This window comes from Typopeltis vanoorti, chromosome 23, assembly GCF_054136105.1.
Source record: "Typopeltis vanoorti isolate ZY-2024b chromosome 23, IOZ_Tvanoo_1.0, whole genome shotgun sequence".
NCBI lineage: Eukaryota > Metazoa > Arthropoda > Arachnida > Uropygi > Thelyphonidae > Typopeltis > Typopeltis vanoorti.
This window is the reverse complement of record NC_143571.1, coordinates 71,817,659-71,833,300: the sequence shown is the minus strand read 5'-3', so window position 1 is coordinate 71,833,300 and position 15,642 is coordinate 71,817,659. Positions and strand designations below refer to the sequence as shown.

At 39.9% G+C, this 15,642-nt stretch overlaps 1 non-coding gene across 1 annotated transcript; it reads left to right on the top strand.

Moving 5' to 3' along the window:
• Positions 1-391: 391 nt before the first annotated feature.
• LOC150093942 (U2 spliceosomal RNA) lies at positions 392-583 on the top strand. Its single transcript, XR_016550350.1, has one exon. It is a non-coding gene; the product is annotated as a U2 spliceosomal RNA (small nuclear RNA).
• Positions 584-15,642: the final 15,059 nt, after the last annotated feature.

Below are 15,642 nucleotides of genomic sequence, written 5' to 3'. Positions count from 1 at the left end.
ATGAGACCAACTTCCCTCACTATAACGTAACGATGTACACCCCCTCCCCTCATAGCGTAGAGGCCTCACTTTGTGAGAGTCCCTACGCGGTCAGGAAAGGGGAGTATTAGTATAAGTATTTAAATTCAAATTTAAAAATTAAAAGTAAAATTAAATTAAATTAAATTAATTAACATTGCCAAGGAAGTTCTATACTGAGGCGAAACTCTAAAAATTAGATACAGTTTCTCATAGGTATTCTTTAGCTGGTATACTATTACCTCAGAAGGAGGTTTCCACTCCTTCTGGAAAATAGTTAGGCAAATTTGCATATTAAAGTAGACAATCTTGTCTACAAAGTTTACCCTTACTAGTCGGGCTCTTTAGCCCGCGAACAGAAATGATGACGGGTAACCCGTGTTCACATTAAAGTGATCGGTACTTGACTGATCTGTTCTTATCAGCTTAATATCTGATACGGAGGTCCATCGGACCCCAAGATGTTAAACTGATTTTTGGAACTCGGCGGAATGATCGGGGCTCGCTCCACGTCTGCCACGAGTTGCTCTGGCCTTGCACTACCTCCAGAGTCGGCTCATTATATCGAAACCAAAAAAAAAAAAGGCGGGCTGATCGCACCGGCACCCACACAGAGCGGAGGGAGTCTTCCGCCCGGCTATCTTTGCGAACCGGTTCCAGGGCGCCTCTTCCAAGATGAAGGGCAGCCACTCCAAAACACGTCGCAAAACTTTCGACGTCGCTGTTATCTTTGTGACCCGGGTCGAGCCCGGTTCCTGTGAGACGAAGGGAAGCCACTCCAAACACACCGCAAGAATTTCGACGTCACGTGACTCATAAGAGTTGTGCTCGCTACTACACGAAAACACCAAAATAAAAAAAAAAACACACCAAAGCTCGCTGATGTAGGTAGGGGGGCGGGGGGGAGGGGAGGCGTATTTTATTGTTTTCATGTGTACTATATACCCGCCATGTCTTTTTATTGTTTTCATGTGTACTATATACCCGCCATGTCTTTTTTTGTATTCATGTGTGCTATATAACCGCCATGTCTTTTTTTGTTTGTCTGTGTATTACATTACCCCGGCGTGTCTAATAACGACCTGCAAATGCGACGCGTGTTGTTCTAGTCCATTTCCTCTACTGAAAACGCGAAAACGAATCGGGGGGGGGGGGATCGTCACGAAGTTTGAGTTGGCGTCTACCAACAAGATGGGATTTGCTGTAGATATAGGCGTGCTGATGAAGGTACGGTTTCTGATTGGAAGGGCTGGCCTTGCATCGCCACTTCTTAAGATCAGAGTCCCTCTACGAGCCCCGTGCTTCCGCGCAACGGGTGCAACTTCAGGACCCGGGTCGAGCCCGCTTCCTACAGCGAACGCAAGGACGAAGGAACCGTCTCGGAAGGCGTCGCCTCCAGAAGACCTTGAAAGTCTCTCTGAAAGAAGCAGACCGCACACCCGCGGCGTGCGGTCATCGCAGGGGAAGACCACCTTCTTCCGGACCGCAGGTCGTTATCGCTTCTCGGCCTTTTGGCTAAGATCAAAGCGTGTGTTATCGTTCAAGGTCGTTGAAGAGCTGCCCAAGTCAGGCACTACCTACAGTGAGTAAGCGGACGGTCGATTGACATCGACAGCGGGTCGCGTAGCGGCTCCCGATATCAATTCGCCCGTCAGCGGAAAACGCAAACCCCGGACCGGGGAAATAAAAAACACTTGGGAGCGGGACTAGGGTTAGGCCCTCCCTCCGCTATAATGACGTCAGTCAAGATGGCGAGGGACTTAACCGTAAGGTTTTCCCTCAACAAGCCATTTGACCCTGTTACTTTGGCAGAAGCCATAATCAGTGTCGTCAGAATAGAAGACGTCAAGAACATCAATTGCTGGGACTACCAGCGAGGACTTTACGAGGTTACTCTAAAGCTACACCTCAGTAAGGACAAACTGGTGTCCGAAGGTATTTTATTAGAAGGTAAGTGCTACCATCCTGCGCAACTACAGAACGACAACTTAAAGCACGTGTATTTAAAAAAATTACCGGCTGAAGTTACCGACGACAGTTTGAAGCAAAAGTTTCAACAGTATGGGGATGTCCAGAGTGTGTGCAGGGCTCACATGGACAAATATCCCACAATAGAACAGGGCGATAGGATATGCGTCAAAATCAAAATGACCAAAACAATCCCAAACTTCCTGAATATTGACGGGTACAGCGTGATGGCCAGCTATGCCGGCATGACGAGGCTCTGCAGTCGCTGCCGCCTCAGCGGTCACACGGCAAGAGACTGCCCAAAGAACAAGTGTGGGAACTGCGGCGTCGTCGGCCATTCCCAGCCAAAGTGTTCAGCACCATGTAGCCTATGCAACATGGACCATAGAAGGTACCAGTGCACCATGGGAAATGTATCATCAGCACCAGAAGTCTTCCCTCCTCTGCCAACCAAAGACCCCACTACAGAAGGCCCAGCCGAAGCAGCTTTGGAAACAACATCATCAGAAGTCTCCCACCCACCTACCTCCAACAATCCTCCTAAGACAACTACAGATAAAGTGCAGCCAACTGCTCCCATTGATGTTATAGTCAACCCAACAATGGTCGAGCCTTTGCCAGAGTCAGAAACCTCAGAATCCGCCGAAAGCCACTCGGCTTTTTACGGCGGCTCTGAAGATGAAGTCTCCTCAGGAGAAGATTTCAGAAGCAGCAAATCACCTTCATATAGTAGCATCGTCTCCCAAGGATTAACAAAACATCCATGGAGTCAAAAAGATAAAAAAATGCCAAGTGCTGAGGCACCAAACCACCCAGAAACCTCAAAAGTACTAAAAGGAAAACGCCCTGGCAGCCTGAAAGGAAACGAAGGGAAAAAACCAAAACAAGATGAGGTGACGTCCTCTGAGGAAGAAGATGAACCAGAACCCGTCATCTTTGAATTACATGTCAACAGACCAGAAACAATACAAAACGTCGTAGATAACATCGGACCACCCGTCATCTTCACCAGAGACTTTAGGACTGTTGGCATCCAATGGGGGGAATTTACCTTCCAAAACGTTAGGAAAGCAACTAAGAACCAGTTGAAAATAATCCCCGATCTGAGTGTGGGGGTGGGGGGGGGGGGGGGTGGGGGGGGGGGGGGGTGGGGGGGGGGGGGGGTGGGGGGGGGGGGGGGTGGGGGGGGGGGGGGGTGGGGGGGGGGGGGGGTGGGGGGGGGGGGGGGTGGGGGGGGGGGGGGGTGGGGGGGGGGGGGGGTGGGGGGGGGGGGGGGTGGGGGGGGGGGGGGGTGGGGGGGGGGGGGGGTGGGGGGGGGGGGGGGTGGGGGGGGGGGGGGGTGGGGGGGGGGGGGGGTGGGGGGGGGGGGGGGTGGGGGGGGGGGGGGGTGGGGGGGGGGGGGGGTGGGGGGGGGGGGGGGTGGGGGGGGGGGGGGGTGGGGGGGGGGGGGGGTGGGGGGGGGGGGGGGTGGGGGGGGGGGGGGGTGGGGGGGGGGGGGGGTGGGGGGGGGGGGGGGTGGGGGGGGGGGGGGGTGGGGGGGGGGGGGGGTGGGGGGGGGGGGGGGTGGGGGGGGGGGGGGGTGGGGGGGGGGGGGGGTGGGGGGGGGGGGGGGCACTACATCAAGCCTACCTAGTTATTCGGTGAAAGTAAACATCTCTTAGGGACCTGTAGTGTCTTCATATAAAGGAGCGGTCCCTTGATGAAATGTTCCCGCAAGCATTCATTTGACACGTATTCAGCATCGTAAAGGAGAACTCGATAACATTTGAAGGTAATTCCAGTCAAAGTTACCGAAGGCGTGAGTGATATGTGTGTAACAGAGTTGAAATGTCTACAATTGCTGATGCGTGGACCAAGTTTAATGAGTATTTCATGATAATATGCACGTTCTAGCTTTTACCATTAATGAACCTGGCTATTTGCACCGTTTAACTACACTACATTACTCTAAAATCCAGAATTCGCTTAAAATATCATTATTCACCATTGCTGTCCTCATATTTGAATCCAAATTCACTTAGAATATCTTCACGTATACTGAAATATTTCCTCTTGTATAGTACTATACTAATGCTAAAATTACCATATATATATATATATATTTATATGGTAATTTTAGCATTAGTATAGTACTGTACAAGAGGAAATATTAAAATAACCATAGACATAGCAGACATAAAAAAAGTCCTTATCCTTATAAGGACTGGCTTAAAGGGGCGAATCAAGAATGCGTTTCATCTTCCCCGTTATCTGTAGAGGACAGTGTAAAGATAAGGGGTTATTGAGCTATTAAAGCTCTGATCATAGCAGGAGGGTAACAGCAATAACCAAGCCTTAGTTAGAACTTCATTGGCTACAGCATTGCCATCGATTACCCTCCCTGGGTACCAATTTTAGTCGCCTCGTACGACATGCATTAGCTACATTGGTGCTATTCTAATCCCGGCAACCACACGACACGGGGTGAAAGTTCTTTAAGTTCTTAAAAGAACTGGGCGATGGACTGAGTTCTTGACTCTTTATCCCGTCATCTGAATGAAGTAAATCTGTGTGGATGGAGTGTTATTGTTGAGCTAAAAAGCTCTAGTCATGGCTGGGTAACGATAACAGCCGAGCCTCAGTTAAAACTTCATTGACTACGGCATTGCCATTTATTACCCTGGAAGTCCTAAAAAGGACTTTTGGCTTCCCACCATCAAGGCCGTTTGTGAAAGTTCTTAAAATTCGTATATGATAATATTTCAAATTTGATATACAAAAAACATTATGGTGTATTAATTAAATTTAGATTCAAAATTGTAACATAATATAGCTGGAAAATAATTTATTAATTAAATATTGTATAAAATTTTATTTATATTTTTATTAATATTAAAAAGAATCAGTGTAATCTTCAACATCTTTTAAGTAGTAAATTCCATAATGCTTGAACATTTCAGATAACTAATAAGATTTCGCACATTATTTTGTCAATTTATTGAAAAATTGCTTCACCAATAATGATGAGCCAATGGAATTGCTAGAATATTTATCTGTTATTTTTATTCATGTATTCCTAATTTAACTATGAAAAGACAGTATCAACAAGGAACAACCAAGTACAACTGAATTGAAGATCACTTTTAAGCCAAAATAAACGAAACGGTAATTATGATTGGTTTTCAATGCATCATAATGATTCTAACTTTGCTATGAGGGAGGGTGATGGATTTTTTGGTGTCATCCACCCATAAAAGGCTGTAGCGTATAGTACATCAGTACTTTGAGAGGGCTAAGAATACTTTATTACTTTATATAGTCCTGAAACCCTACTCTGGAGGCCACATGGAACTTTCAGGCCACTTCAGTTCTCCAATAAGCGAGACAATGAAATTCATCTCCAATCTAAAGACAATTCACAAATATCCATGCCTAAATACGGGAGTAAATTAGTAGCGGTAAATAAATTTCATTTGGATATGTTGTTCCTACACCAAATCGATTGGGTTCTAGAATATTGAGCGCGATGGCTGTTGGTGCCTCTTGCAATTTTTGTAACTCTGGTTTGCAGCTGCAATATACTTTATCCCTCGGTGAATTTATTTATTCTTTCCACAGATGTGATGATATTCTCTGCTTCCCAGAACACACAGTTGAAAACAGCGTTCAAATTCACAATTGCAACGCGAAACAAAGTGAGTGTAGTTTAATTATAAGTTAAATACATTCGCTCGGAATTATTAAAAATATAAGTTATTCTAAAATAAGATTTTCAACAGCAACAGCAACATTTGCATTTAAACAGCGTAAAGCGGAAACTTCTTTTTTTTCTTTTATACGGTTTCTCGAGTCCATTGAAACACTATTACTGAGTTTTCCTTATAATAAAGTGCCCCTTTTACTCATAGAAACAACTTAATTATAGCTAGCGCAACGTTATTCGGGTATGCTCTTTATAAAGTCTCGTAATGAAGTGCGTTTCTCCTCAGGTTTTAACACTCGAGAATTGCATACGACTACAAATTCTAACATCAAAAGATTGCTTTGACATCTTTGTAGAAACTCCCATCCGTTTCACGCGTTGCTATGGTAATCACACGTAGTGGAATCTTAACAGGTGTTGCCTAGTGTAGGCATTCGATGAATGCGAGAAGATAGAGTTGTAAATAAGGAAATATTCGTATTAATTACACTCGCTTAAAGGAGAAACTGCATCTAGACATCAATGCAAATGTCGTGTGTTTTTTTTACGAGATTAAATCGTAAAGAACTTCGTAATTATTAAGAACATGAGCAATTTTCTTGCGTGTTTTCGAACTTGAGCAATTGTTGAGACTAACTGGCGTCCAACCACTTTCCAGACGGCAATATACTGGGACTTAAGCACCCTTCAAAGTTTCCAACGGAAGGCAATATATATGGCTGACTTTCTATTTCCTCTAACTAATCGATTGCCAGACCAAAAGAACTCATTTTCCACACAACAACAAAAAGAGCTCCAAGTTTTACTTTTTTTTTTCTTTGCCACAACATCCCAAAAGGTCTTTTTTCGCTCATTTATTTCTGTCAAAACTTTTTCACTTGCGACAAAGCCACAGACAATTTTCGTGCTGTTTCTTGTTTGGTCTCTGCCAGCGGACAACGCTGGTGGTGACGGAAGGTCTGCATCGTCCCATAAATGCAGTTAAACCTCTTTTATGTCTTTGCCAATAAGGAGAAAAGTCCGATGAATGAAATTTTGTTTATAACAAGATTGTCAGTAAATCTAGTTATCCATTTATCAGGAAATCCATCAGGCAATGCCAAGTTCTGGAGTATCTACTGCCGAATATCAAATATTTATAACGTATAAGACTAGCATTTGTGATACATTAAACTAATCAGCCAGTCCAATTAATTTGTTATTTAAGAAAAAATATATACGTAGAGCTTAAAAGTGCTATCTATGCATTATTAATGGATTACTAGTTATGAATTTCCTGAAAAGCAGATTCTTATTGGAGAATATTAGGAATTCTTGCTGCTCATCCAAACTTCTGTTTCATTAATTACTTTATAGTTCTAACTGAATTAAACTCTGATCTACCAAACAATCGCACAGCAGTCTGTCATAGACACTCCTGCACACTTTTCTTTTTTGTCTTTTGTACTTATTTGAATTCTAGCTGAGATTGAGATTTATTAAATTGCCTTGTAAACAGTGATGTAGTACAAAGTGAAGCATTACTTCATTGAAATAGTGCAGTAGGGAGAGTGGGATGTGCTCTTTGATTCGACACAGCCAAAGTATCTATTGCTAAGAGATTTTACAGTATACCATATCTGTAAAATGAGGCAGTATACCAGATATGGTATACTGCCTCTTAGCGGTATACCATGTCTGACTTTGACTGCAGTTTTCCAAATAACAAAAACACCAAAACAACAACAGCCCTTCAGTTGAAAAGATTTGTAATTAAAACCAGAAGAACATCAATGATAAAGTCTTTTCAATTGAAGGTAAGCTGATCTGTCTCGAACGGGCATAGCAGGTTTTTCTGTAGGATTTCTACACATTACATCATCTTGCAAAACAGTTGCTTTGTGAGATTATGTTACTGATTGTTCCACAACGGACCAGTCGGGAAACAAACAGTAACTGACACAAACACTAACTGACACAAACACTACACTACACAAATGAGGTTTAGCCTGCCTTAACTTAATCTTCAACAGCAACTAAATGAAGATATATATGTGTGTGCCATGAGAATATAGACTGCATAATAATATAAACTGTTTAATAATGCTTTTATTAATGTTTATTCCCAAAACAGAAACGTGATTAATACAATAAACTAAATGGAATTATAATGCTAAATAGAAATAAACAATAATAACACCATACGCAATACACTTTCCAAAATAAGACTATATAAATGATATAAGCTTCCATTCGGCAATTAAAGATGTAATTTAAAAGACTGGTAGGGCATTGATTTAAAAGTATGGAACATCGAAACCACTGTTTCCACCAGGCATCATTCCAACAGCAATTAATTTAGTCTTTAAAACTAGCCCGATTTAAAGACGGTGTCGAAAAAGAAACAGTATATTCTGCACTTAGTGAACGACAGATTTACGAGCATTGTATTTGTTACCGAGTCACAGTGCATTGTATTTTCTTAAGCTAATACTTCATTAGTACACAAAAAAAAAGCGATTTCAATTGTTGCCAACTGCACGAACCTCCAGCAGACGACAAAAGAAAGTTGCCGACCTCAGGATGACGTTTCTCACATTTCTCCATTTGATGGGAAACAAACCTGATTTTGTTTTATTGAAAGCGTACAAAGTTAGATGCGGGTTGAATAATGCAATTGGTAGACACGTCTTTCTTTCTCTCATTCTCTATTTCTATAAATACAATCTCATTTGCGTTAAGCCTGCAAAGGAGGTTTGCGTGCACAGAGAACGAGATCTTTTCATATCGTTAACTATTTGCTGAAAAGGAAAACAAATCCTTTTCACTCAGCTCTGGGATCGATCAGGAAAGCTTAAAAGTTTGCCTTAAGAAGATGGAGGTTCTTTCTTTCTTTCTCTTTTTGGAATGCCGAACGAACGAAGGAAATTAATCTCGGAAATGCAGACTTAATATTCCAGTTCGATAAAAATGGAAGTAAAATTCAAAGATAAAAAATAGAATAAGTTCGAGTAGAGCGCCAGTGAAACTGTGATTTATGAATACGAAATTGCAAACGGATTCTTAAAATTGATCCGTCTCCTCGTTTCTGACCTTCTTTTTTTCCCTTTCTTAAAGCGAACATTTCTGGCTTCTTCTGTAACGAGAGAAATGCTTCAAGTCTCTGTTTCGCCTGTAAAAGATTCGAATTAATAATAAAACTGCAACAATTGTTTTGGTTTATGCGACATCGAATGGGTGTGGAAACAAAGACAACAATCAAGCATTCAGAAAGTGCTGCGCTTTATAATTATAGCTGAACCACAATCCCGTCTGGATTAAGAGTGGGGCTGCTTTTTTGTAATAGTGTGACATGCATTCAATAGGCCTAATACTTCAAGAGACTATTCACTGAGATTACACGTTTCTTGTTCGTGATATGGTGGACAATTTGAAAAAAAAAATCGTCTTGAAAAAGAAAGAAAGAGGAAGGAAGAATAAAAGAAAGAATGCTATTAAAAGAAAAGAGAAAGAAAAGAAAGACAGAAATATATTAAACGAAAAGAAAAAAGGAAGAGAGGCTGAAGATAAGAATATCCAAAGAAAAGAGTAAGATAGATAGATAGAGAGAGAGAGAGAGAGAGAGAGGGAGGGAGGAAGGAGAACGAAAGAAAGAAGGGGAGAGGACAGGATAGAAAGAAAAAAGAGGCGAGTAGAGAGAAAGAGGGGGAAGGCGGTTGGAAAAGAAGAAAGAAAGAATAGAAGGAAGGGAGAAGGGGGGAGAGAGAGAGAGAGAGAGGGCATGACAGAAAGAAAGAATGAGACAGAGTAGTGAGAGAGAGAGAGAGAGAGAGAGAAAATAGTAGAGAAAGAAAGAAAGAAAAGGACAAGAGTAGAGAAAGAAAGTGAGTCTCCTTAGGTGAGTGAGTATAGACGAAGGAAAGACCTGGGTTCGATTCCCGTTAGTGACGTGAAGAACCTTTATCTGGTCTCTTTCGACGAAGGGTGAGTTAGCCGGTCTCATACTGAGGGACAGGGTTTTTCTCCAGGAAACTCGGGTTTTTCGTCCCTCAAAACAGACAAACCGCCCACTAGAATACACGCAATTTACAGACTCAAACGCAATTTAGTTATGCCTCTAAATTTACAAGAATATTTAGAGGCATAACCGCCTTATCCTCGTGTTACGGTTGGGAAGTCCAAGGATAGTTGGAAGGCTATGGGCGCTTAAATGCCTGTTAAAGCCACTGATGGATGGAGAGAGAGAGAATAAAGTATAGAAATAAAGAATAAGAAGGGAGATATACATAGAGAGAGCTGCAAGTAAATGTCTCAAACTCGTTCTGCGCAGCTCATTCAGTTATTTCATCTGTTAATTGTCATTGATTGCATGACTAAACTGAGTTTAAGATTATACGAAAGCTATGAAAAATTCCACAGGATTGATTGATTTATGTTGCGTTTTTGGAAATACAAACTAATCCTCGTCTACGGCGACATACTCACCTTCTTAATAGGTTCCTACGTTTTACTTTACCGTAAAGAGGCAGAAGATTTCGAAACTATTTTGCAGGCTACTTCTTGAGAAAAGAGCACTCAGTCTAATTTCTTCCGCTGTTGAAAAGCGGAGAGTTTTGAGGAGACTTTGGTGGAAGTCGCAAGGGTGAACTATCTGTCGGGTACAGATGGTACAAGCAGCAGTACAATAACACAAAGAATGAAGAACTCTATGCCGAAGCAGTTGCTCTAAAGCAGCCACTGACCTGTCACCAACAATGCTGAAGTCGTCTCTTGGATGACATTTCTTAGGCGTTTCGACATGACTTTGTTTAGAAAGAAATATAAAGCGCTTCCGTAATACATATGAAAGAACAGCGAGATATTACGACCATTGATTGCAAAAGACCTGAATTAAGTTCGATTCACGAGAGGAAATTTTTTATTTTAGTTGAGCTTTTCAGTTGAAGGTGAGTTAGTCATTGCATTTTTTTTTTTCTTGGAAACTCGGCTTTTTATTCCGCAGGCAAAAGTAGTACTGTTATCATCATCATCATCATCATCATCATCATCAGCGAGAGATGGGGAGGGATTAATGAATGAGAGAAGAATAAGAAAGAGAAAAATAGATAGAACGAGAGTATAGATTGAAAATGTGAAGGAGAAAAGAGATGAAAGAAATAAAGTAAGAGATTGTACCAAAGTGAGAAAGAAAGGAACATACAACACACACACAAAAACAGCAGAAAGAGAGAAGAGCATATGAAACACGAATGTGTGTACGTGAAAGACAGAGAGAAAGATAATGCGTGAGATAAAGCGCTACAGAGAAAGACAGAAAAAAGAAACAAGCAGAGCAGAAATCAGAAATACGAGGAACAGAGAAAAATATCCAACCATTAATCATCCATGTTCTCCTCAGGTGCTGTTAAAAGAGAGGGGAACGCCACGCACGCACACGCACGCACACACACACGCACGCACACACACACACACACACACACACACACACACACACACACACACACACACACACACACACACACACACACAGTGATCCTGCTACCATTGGCTTAGCGAATGGCAAGCTGAAGATGGCTGTAAGTGAGCCCAATTAAAGTTTTTCTTCGATAACTTTAATTAAATCCACGTGGGTGGTCGCTCTTAGAGATAATTGAATGAAAAGCGGAGTACGGGATGTCTTTAAGAAAGTACTTCATTATATTTTTAAATCATTAGCACTGCTTAATTTAATAATTCTGTGATACTCAGCAGATGCTAATGCCTCTCTTCTCTTCTCTTTACTAATCCTCTCTCTCTCTCTCTCTCTCTCTCTCTCTCTCACTGTACTTCTCAGTCAGTTGATTTTCTTTAAAGTAACCGCACCGGAATATATCGTGCAAGCTCCTGGACTAACCTAATGCACTCAGCAATAAAGTATGTGTTAATTAACTCGGCTAATTTTAGTAAGTAGTTCCGAAACGTCTCTCTAATATCAGATTACTGAAGAATCAATTAAAAGCCATTTATTTCAAAAGGTATGCGAGATTTAAACATATTCTACAATAACACTATGATGAAATTTTTTTTTTTTTCAGTCTTTGTTAGTGCATCTTGTTAATTTCTGACAGTATGTTGCTCACAGTACTGCTAGGGGACGCCACAGGAAGTTCAAAGGCCAATATTTTTTAATAACGCAGAATCTACATTATATTCTGGCTCCCTGTTCGCAATAACTTCTAAGAAAACTCACCTATTTTCCTCATTAACATTACAGTCATAAACTTTCATTAAATTCCAGTCACTTCCAATTCTCTCAAGAATTAAACATCGAAAGAAAAAATCCTGTGTGGCTTTTAATATTGTAGCACCAACACATGTGTTGCGTTTCCCAATTTCCCCTTAAAATCAATATCGTTTTGGGAAAATTATTTTATGCTTCACTTTCCCCTCCCAGATTGAGTAAAGTGACAAGGCCTGAAACATCTCCCCCAATCAATAGCCTTTCTCAATATTTAAGAAGCGAGTTTTGGTCCAAAGAATACCACCAGATGTTTCTACACACGACTTTTAAATAGAACCAAGAGAAGCGTTAAATTTTATAACTTAAACTCATTTTTTTTTCTTATGCTTCGAACATAACAAAATGGGACAACTTATGACACACAGATGTTGCGTATTGATGAGAGAAAGAGAGATGCCACAATGGAGGCATTACTGAAACTTTCTCAGTTGGATGTCGATCACTCATTACACCACCAGCATCCATATGTAATAATTACTCATAGTTAGAAAATATCTGACAATATGTAATAGTTACTCATAGTTAGAAAATATCTGATAATATCTAACAATTTTTCTTATCCTAATAAGGACTAGCTTAAAGGTGCGAAGCAAGAATGATTTTCTTCTTCCCCGTTATCTGTAGAGGACAGTGTAGGAATAAGGTGTTTCGAGCTATTAAGGCTCTGATCATGGCAGGAGGGTAACAGCAATAGCCGAGCCTCAGTTAGAACCTCATTGGCTACAGCATTACCATCCATTACCCTCCAAGGGTATTAATCACCGCATCAAGTTCATGCTCAAATTTCTTCCCAATTTTTCTTATCCTTATAGTCCTTATAAGGAATTTTTCTTGATTTCTGAGTCGATTTTATATTATATCTCATACAAAAATAAAAAGACTGTATTACCATATTTAAGTAATATCTGGAATATTTCTAATTAAAAAAAGTCATTTAAAAATATTTCATAGAATATTATAGTTCAATCCTATCCCAATGGCTTTAACAGGCCTTTTAAGGCCCACAAGCTTCCAAGCATGCTTGGATTTCGTAACCGAAATATTATAGTTCAAGATGAACTCTATTCATATTTTTGTATTATATTATGTATTTAATCGAAATTCAGCTAGTTGAGTGTTCTTAAATTTTAGAATGGATTGTGGAAATAGGGAAAAGTAATTTCAAGTATCATCACTAGATGGCAGCCGGCAAATCTTTGAATAAACCGTTGTTATGGTTACAGTATGATATTCAATTTCATAATGTTACTATTATTAGCATTTATTCCTATTACAATACCTTTTTTATGATAGTAGCGAGCATGTTGCGATTAAGATTTATACTAAAAAGTGCTTTCTGGCCTATCTATCTATCTCTCCAGCTATCCATCCATCTGTTTAATCTACGTTCTCTGAAATTCTATGTTTACGCTAACAAATTCCAGTGCGCGCGCTGCTCATGTTGTAAAGCCTTAAAATATTTATGAGCTTCAATATCAATTGCAATGGCTGTAATGCAATCAGCGGAGAGTGGAAATTCCGTCTATTCCACTAGGAGACAACAGTCGATCAACCACGTGTACGACCGCCAATAACAGTCAAGTGTGATCCGTCGGGCTTAAACAAAATATCATAGCACAATATTCACTTGATCAATATTTTCGCACCATGTTCAAATAAAGACAAGTTAAGAGAGTTGAAGTGAGTTTTCAGAACAGAATTTTGTTAGCAACAAAAGGGGATTAAAGGTTTATTACAAGAATGGACGGATCTATTTTTAGACTAATTAATTTTCACGAGACTTGACACATCATTGAAAGTACTGTTAACTGTTTTTATATTCATTTAACTTGAAGTGCTAAGTCTCTCTGCTTTGTTTTTTCATATTCAGTATAGAACTTTACTTGGCCTCACCATGTGACCAAGATCACAGGCTAATCCAAATCATCTCTTAATCCCTTTTGAGGTATGCGTTTTTTTTTTTTTTTAATACAGAAGAGCCATTTGTCTCGAAGGTAAGGAAAATTTTATTGTCGTTTCAAAATGTTATTCTAATAAAATAGATACTTATCTCTCTTTTTGCAACATTTGAGAGTTATTTTGATTTTTTTTTAATTCCAAATGTTTTTTTTTTTTATTTTTTTTTTTATGATAAAACACTTGATCAAAGACTGGAGATCACAGACACGAGAGTTCTGAGAAAGATTAGGAAAGTGAACAGACGGCATCACTGGCAATATCATATTAAAAATAAAGATATTAGGAAAAATCGTGACATCGTCAGCATTCAGGAATGTATTAGCAGAGGCTAATCTTAAGAATTATGGACGTAAACAGTATGGGGAGAGGAGAGGTTAGCATAAGTGTTTGTTTGCCAGCATAACATGAAAAAATACCCCAAAGAAGACCAAGATCTAGATGGATTGATGCAGTAAAAGTACCTTAGAAGACTGACAGATAAGATCGGATAATGTTGGGGTTTTGAAAGATAACAGATTAATTTGGAGGAAAATGATCGACAGGAAGGTAGCAATGATGCGACTTTTTATGTCGAACTATCACCATATCATGAACATATTAGGAATTTGATGACGATGTTTTTAATAATAATAAAAAAATTAATCTCATAGCTTTGAGAGTTTTTAAAGAAATTTGAAGTGAATATTATCCTCCCTGAATACAAAGAGTAGCTCATCTCACTTAACAAAGTAATTTGCCCCGCACGGTGACAAAACGGAAGTGGCGTAAAACATCTTGAGTAATGTATTAATGGAAGTCTGATAAAACATTAATTACGTCAACATTACGGCTTGGCATTGTTTGAAACAAAAGAATAAGGCATTCTTATTCTTTTTAAGAACAAGTTCATTACAACTCACCTTCTATTAACAACATAAGCTGGCTCACAAAGCAAGTCTGCAAAATACTTCTTTATTTTTTTTTTCCTTTTTAAAATTCCTTCTTAAGGTATTTCAATGTTTTTATTTTTTTTCTTTCTGGTTTTTATCTTTTATTTTTTTCTCTCTTTCTTTTTCTTGTTTTTTCTTTTTTCTCTTTCTACTTATTTTTTCTCTTTCTGGTTTTATTTTATTTCTCACCTTTTCTTTATATTTCAATCTTGGCTTATCAAAATCTCTCTCTCTATCTCGATTTCGTGTAGCAACAGGATAGACCTGGATTCGAATCTTACAAGGATTCGTGGGAAGATGTTTTAGCACTTTTAAGGTAAAGCCGGATTCACCTCTCAGGTGATGGAGGAAACATTCGAACCAGAAAATTGCATTATTTGCCAATCAGAAAAATCGGTAAGCGAACACACGTCGTCGGCCTTAGTTACCAGGAAACTCGGCTCCTAATTTCTCTTTCCTCTTTTTCTCCTTACTATCTCTTCGTGCTTTTTTCCCGTATTTTCATTTTTTTCTCGTTAAACTTTTATTTTCCTCTGATATAGCTATGCTTTTTTTTAATTCCTTTCCTCTCTTCTGACTATCTCTCTTTTCCCTCACTCTCTGTCTCTCTCCTCTTACCATCTCCTGTTCCCTTTACGATACTTTTCTTCTGTGTGAAAAAAAAAGAGAGCAAACTCGATAGACAGACAATGGGAGTTGGTGAAAATGCCTCTTTCTAGATTTGCTTACATTCAATCAAATCTTTTCTTCACCATGGAAAGAGAGATGGAATTTTTAAAAGAACAGTTTATTGAAAATGGAATAGGATAATAGTGAAAAGCATTTAT